The sequence below is a fragment of the Schistocerca cancellata genome, chromosome 7 (assembly GCF_023864275.1).
Source record: "Schistocerca cancellata isolate TAMUIC-IGC-003103 chromosome 7, iqSchCanc2.1, whole genome shotgun sequence".
In the NCBI taxonomy this organism is placed as follows: domain Eukaryota; kingdom Metazoa; phylum Arthropoda; class Insecta; order Orthoptera; family Acrididae; genus Schistocerca; species Schistocerca cancellata.
Window position 1 is genome coordinate 58,258,955 of NC_064632.1, and position 6,867 is coordinate 58,265,821.

Sequence of the window (6,867 nt, forward strand, 5' to 3'; positions counted from 1 at the left end):
TGATTGTGAATCAAAGACGCTACCCCATTTTTTTAAAGCCAAATGCTCTACAGAATTTTTTTTTATTTTTTTATTGTTGTCTTATTTTGTTCTTTATTGTTCGTTCCATTTGTTCGGGGCGGACGTCCCATTTCACCCACTTAGGTTCATCGTTGATCGGTTTACTCAGTTTTTTGTTACAGAGGGTGACTAACCCTCTGATCGAACACGCTGAGCTACCGAGCCGGCTTTTTTTTTTAATCTCATTTTGTTTGCTATTGTTCGTTGTATCTGCTCTGAGCGGACGTCGTAAGACATCCGTTTAAGTTCGTTTTTGATCGATTAACTCAGTTTTTTTGTTGCAGAGGGCGACTAGCCCTCTGACCGAACATGCTGAGCTACCGAGCCGGCCCTCTAGACCACGGGTATACCTTGCTATATTAGGGGAAAAATCAATGTAGGTGTTGTAATTCGGCCATTGTAAACGATAAAAATTATTTGCGAAAGTCAGGAAATTCACCGCATTGTCTGCTATAACTTGGAGAAAACCACACCCCGATATATTTAATAATTCTAGATATATGTAGGATGACCAGTCTTAGCTGCCTCATCCTGTATGTTGGGGACTAAGACAGTATTACTGTTTAGCATTACACATTTTCAGTGATAAAGTCCCGAGATTTTAGAAAAAAAAAACAGAGAGAAAAACAGGGAACTAAACGTAATTCAGCAGAGTGAGACAACCGTATTGTATCTGAGATTTTGTATTGAAACGAACAGACATTCCGTCCTAGAGCAGCTTTGATCTCCTACGTAATTGGAGTACAGCACGCTGGACGCTCACTAGATGCTGCGCAGTGTTGCCCACCATTAGGGGCGGAGAAGCACGTCCGCGGCTCAGCAACCGAGGCTACGGCACACAGTGTGCGGTCAGCTGCTGCCGCTGCGCGCTCTCCACACAGCGCCGGTTCCGGACGACGTTGTGCTCAGACCGGACCACACAATGGGGAGGAGACTCGTGCGTCTACTCTGCTCGGGCCACCGACTTAGCTTTGTATGTCCCGACACAAAGCACAGGTTGGGTGTTTCCGCCGTGCGTGCCCACATCAGAGGAGCCCGAATCCCCACGTCAAGATGTGGCGCTATATCTGAGCACGGAATTCGTAAATAAATTATATCAACGTCTTAAATTGTGTACGTACCTTTCGAGTATTACTTGGGTTATATATTTTTTAATTGTTGGCAGCAATGTTCTCTCTGTTTTTAGTCCAGTAAATAACACGTCGTACGTGTTAGAGACATCTAATTTTGTTTGCAGAGCTTTGGTGCCAGAAGGAAGGATTACACAAAAACACATCTTCCCAACAAGAACGAACGTTAGTCTTCGTGGTATGTTGTTCAGTTGTAATGTAATGTGGAGTGAAGTTTGCCAGTTTCTGATTTTCGCCGGATATATTTTTGAGAACTGCAACAGAGAGAAAATCACATGTATGTCTAACGTATTATCTATAATAAATCACAACAACCGGAGGCAGACTGAAGATCCGTAATGTTGATTTTACATGGCGTCTACCCAATTATTTCTGTTGGTACGCCTGACCTGCTCGCCTGTTCCTCTAACCAATAAAACACAAGGGAAGAGAGTGGGTTCCCAATAGCATAGGGTTTGACGATAAATATCGATGTATTAAAAGCATTCGTTGCATGCTATTGATGCATCGAATTAAACCTATATGTTATTAACACCAAGACATATTCGAATCATCGACATATTTTTCTTCGATGAATCGAACTGGGCAAACCTACCTTCTAATTTAGTTCGTTGTCTAAACACCTCAGACGACGTGACAGGCGCTACATGGCCCATTCATTTGTTTCGTGTTTCGGAACGTAATCGTCATTTCTAACAGAACCAAACTAATGGCTAAGTCTCCACGCGTCAAGCCAAAATTACAGTAAGAAATATTACTGAGACGTATACGTAGCGCGGAATTTGGGTGGTATGGGATTTAGGCTGGGTGATGTGCGAGCGTGAGATCATCTTAAATGTCTTTTTATTAATGAAAATATATATCATAAGGTGGAAGGACATATACGGTACAGCCCTTGTATTTGATACAAAAAACTTCAAACAAGAAATAGACAATATTCTGTTCAAATACAAATGCAGCAATTTTTTTACTTAAATTGGACGCAGTGATATAATAATTTAAGTAACTAGCTCTAAACAAGTACTTCATTGAAACTTCCTGGCAGATTAAAACTGTGTGCCGGACCGAGACTCGAACTCGGGACCTTTGCCTTCTGCGGGCAAGTGCTCTACCAACTGAGCTACCCAAGCAAAGGTCCCGAGTTCGAGTCTCGGTCCGGCACAACGTTTTAATCTGCCAGGAAGTTTCATATCAGCGCACACTCCGCTGCAGAGTGAAAATCTCATTCTGGAAGTACTTCATTGACAGTAATTCAGCTCAGCTCATGTTACTGTGTAAGTGAGCTCCACAAACGAGAGCCTGGATCAGCCCACAATAAATTTACAAACGACACACAACATCAGACTAAATAATTGAGACAAGAAATTGTCTCTGAAAGTTCTATCCCATACCACCACTGACCTCCACCGTTTACCAAACCAGTCCATTGCTAATAGACAACATAACTACCTAACCTCACTAATACAAAGACAAATAAACAGAGCAGAACATAGAATAAATTTTAATTATTATACAGCGATGATACCACAACCTCTACGTGAGCAATACGACTACAATACAGTAAACTGCCACAGTGCACGACGATCCCGCCATGCTATAAATTCGCTAGACAACATTCATAACGGCTCCGCCATGCTTCGAAAATACCACAACAAGAACAAGTACATTTCACATCTCTTAGTGCACGCAATCCAACAACAATTTACTCTCTCAAATAAGGTTCACCCTAACAGGTGTGGGCCAAAAATAGCACGACACTTTATGGTCTCCACGATTTTCCTGTAACTAAGATCTCCACCGTTCTTTGTTTTTGGCTGTGGCTTGTCGTCTTCTTCTGGTCACTGGCAGAAGACGCTGTCTGCTCTTCAAGTAGACGATGTCTGCATACAACGGCCGACGCGTCTTCTGCCCACCACACAACAGAGATTCATGGCGTACTCAGTTCGATTCCCTCTCCCATGCATTCTGGCTACACCACCTTCACGTATCACTGCACCCAACACCTTTCTCAGACGCGCCAATAAAGGACAATTCTTGGCAGTGGGCCAACAAGCCACGATGCCGCCCTATGAACTGCTTGCCATCCCCACAATGGCGTCCAGTGTTCCACAACGATTGTTCAGCGATTGTTGCTGCGTATGATCCTCTGCAGCAGGTGCCTGGACTCATGCGCTCATACTGACTGCAACTAAGGCTGGAATTTGCATGCCAGTACCACAAATGGACGTTATGTAAGTGGCGACACGTGGTCTACTCAGATGAATCGAGTTTTGTGCCCCATCGGACAGATGACTGTTGGTATGTACGGAAGGATATGTTTGAAAACAAAGGCTCTAGGCTGGAGGAGGGAATGTCTCCAGACCTGGAGAATATTTTTCTAGTATTTTGTTTTCTTTTCATTCGTGTAGGCACAACGCAAGTATGCATCTATCCTTGGGTATCATGACGACTCCTGCATTCAGTTGGTATTTTCCTCAGCACGGTGGCATCTACCAGCACGACAATATTACGTGTCAAACTTTTCACCTAGAATAAACCTAATCGAGAATTTGTTGGACTACCTTGATCCGGCTATTCACGCAATAGATCCCCCTCAACCGAGAAACTTAGCACCGCCGTCGGTATTGCTCCGCGGCCCCGTCGGCCCCTTCCAGAGCCTCACAGACACTCTTCCTTTACGTCTCGCAGCGGTATGTGCTGCATAAGGTTGTTATTAAAGCCTATGACGTTCGTAACGTTTATGTGACTGGGTAGTGTATCAGCCACTTGCAAAGCGATCACCGGCTATGGACGAAGTTGGTATCGCCTGTTTGGCCTTTTACTGCAAACACTTCTACTTCCGACACATCCTGGCCGGAGAAACAACCTTCGCCGTACACCAATTCTTGGCCTTCGACGAAATGCCGCGTCAGCTTCTTCCACAGCGACCACGGTGTTGGCCTACAGATGATGTAGATACCTCTTCGTAGCGCAGAATTATTTCCACCGATGAGTACCAAATCAGGCATACGAAATACCGCTGCGTCTACCCATGACGTTGCTGCAAGCGTCCTCTGGCCGGAATCGTGCCTCGCAGGCGCGACCAACAGGACAGGCGAGGGGCGAAGAGTGCCGCGAAGTTCGCTGCACACATACATGTCTGTTGATTGCTGGCACCACATTCAGCTGCATCTTATAGGGCTAATTTGCTTGCGAATACAAACTGTGTTTAAATGACCGAGTGACCACTTTTGTTGTTCAAAAATGGCTCTGAGCTCTATGGGACTTAACTTCTGAGGTCATCAGTCCCCTAGAACTTAGAACTACTTAAACCTAACTAATCTAAGGACATCACACACATTCATGCCCAAGGCTGGATTGGAACCTGCGACCGTAGCGGTCACGCGGTTCCAGACTTTAGCGCCTAGAACCGCTCGGCCACATCGGCTGGCATTTTTCTTTTTTTTTTTATTGATTGGTTCTAAGCGGTAAAGAAAGAAGGTTATACACGGTATGTTCACCGTAATATTGAAATAGATCTAAATACTACTCTGTATATCCTCCGTGGAAGCTGCTACATACTGGCGACCAACTTCTCGCGCATTCTCCGAGGTTTAAATAACAATTCCTCCTCTTTTCACATCTGATTATAACAGCAGAACCAGAAATAAAATTAATGCTTAATTCGTTAAAATGGTGAACGAAGTACAAATAGTAATTCAGCATAAGCCCGCAGTATAATCTGTAAACGAAATAGCGCACAATATAATTCCGATCCTCAAGTTTTCATACTTAAAAATACACTAGACTGCGAAAACCCAGAAACACAGTCTGGCTCATATGAGTGCAGAATGTGTGCAGGGAGAAGCATACAAATAACCAAATAATGTTGTTGTTGTTGTTCTGGTCTACAGTCCTCAGACTGCTTTGATGCAGCTCTCAATGCTATCCTATCCTGTGCAAGCTTCTTCATCACCCAGTACTTACTGCAACCTACTTCCTTCTGAATCTGCTTAGTGTATTAATCTCTTGGTCTCCCTCTTTGATTTTTACCCTCCACGCTACCCTCCAATACTAAATTTGTGATCCCATGATGCCTCAGAACATTTCCTACCAACGAGTCCCTTCTTTTCGTCAAGTTGTGCCACAAATTCCTCTTCTCCCCAATTCTATTCAATACTTCATCATTAGTTATCTGATCTACCCATCTAATCTTCAACATTCTTCTGTAGCACCACACTTCGAAAGCTTCTATTCTCTTCTTGTCCAAACTATTTATCGTCCATGTTTCACTTCCATACATGACTACCCCCATACAAAGACTTCCTGACATTTAAATCTATACTCGATGTTAACAAATTTCTCTTCTTCAGAAACGCTTTCCTTGCCATTGCCAGTCTACATTTTATATCCTCTCTACTTCGACCATCATCAGTTATTATGCTCCCCAAATAGCAAAACTCCTTTACTACTTTAAGTGTCTCATTTCCTAATCTAATTCCCTCTGCATCACCCGACTTAATTCGACTACATTCCATTATCCTCGTTTTCCTTTTGTTGATGTTCATCTTATAGCCCCTTTCTAGACACTGTCCATTCCGTTCAACTGCTCTTCCAAGTCCTTTGCTGTCTCTGACAGAATTACAATGTCGTCAGCGAACCTCAAATTTTTATTTCTTCTCCATGGATTTTATTACCTACTCCAAACTTTTCGTTTGTTTCCTTTATTGCTTGCTCAATATACAGATTGAATGACATCGGGGATAGGCTACAACCCTGTCTCAGTCCCTTCCCAACCCCTGCTTCCCTTTCATGCCCTTCGACTCTTATAACAGCCATCTGGTATATGTACAATTTGGAAATAGCCTTTCGCTCCCTGTATTTTACCCCTGCAACCTTTAGAATTTGAAAAAGACCAAATAATACATCCAGTAAAATTATGTATTACAGGCAGTTATCTGGTAATATCTTCTGTATCTGAAACATAGGATTTCTGACAGGGTTTCGTTGGTAAGTTCGGTGCACCTGCACATTTTTCAATGTGGCAGGCATTACTGAATTCTTAAACATGTAACTTTGGTTTGGAATTTTCCAATCAAAATATTTTTGATGTTGTAAAAACAGCTGTTTTATTTTTAGTTCAGGCATATTTAAACCTACTTTGTTTTGACTTGTAAAAAATAATCGATGTGTTAGAAACCTTGTCATAATTTCGATGTCTCAACGCGAAATATTACATTGAAAGAAACATCGATACATTATTCTAATATCAAACTCTAAAGTGTCCTCGTGACCATGGTGTAGGGAAGCAGCCTACTCACGCCGTATAAAATTCACATCAGTCTCTCCATTGTGTGCCAGCCAGTCCGCTGTAACTAGCTCTGACGTCATAAATGTTGCGCAATACTTTAAAAATCAAGTAAATAACCTGAAACGTTTCTAGCATGTCAGGAGTAATACTAAATCAATATGTGTTGAATATCAGTTGAATAACTTTAACCACTTTCGAAATTTGGATGTTCTTCTGTAAAAATAATTGGCGCTACAGAAAAGGGCTAGAAACTTAAAAATTTATATTTAGATTCCTTTTGCATAATAATTAAGTAGAAACAGTATTCTGGATCTAACCAATTAAAATTTCAGTTGAAACTCATGATTTTCTGGTTTTTGTCTTAGAAATTAAGGAAGCAAGATAGAT

General features: G+C 42.2%; 1 non-coding gene across 1 annotated transcript; it reads right to left on the bottom strand.

Annotated features, from left to right (window-relative positions):
• Nucleotides 1–2,246: 2,246 nt before the first annotated feature.
• Trnal-cag (transfer RNA leucine (anticodon CAG)) lies at nt 2,247–2,321 on the bottom strand. Its single transcript has one exon. It is a non-coding gene; the product is annotated as a tRNA-Leu (tRNA).
• Nucleotides 2,322–6,867: the final 4,546 nt, after the last annotated feature.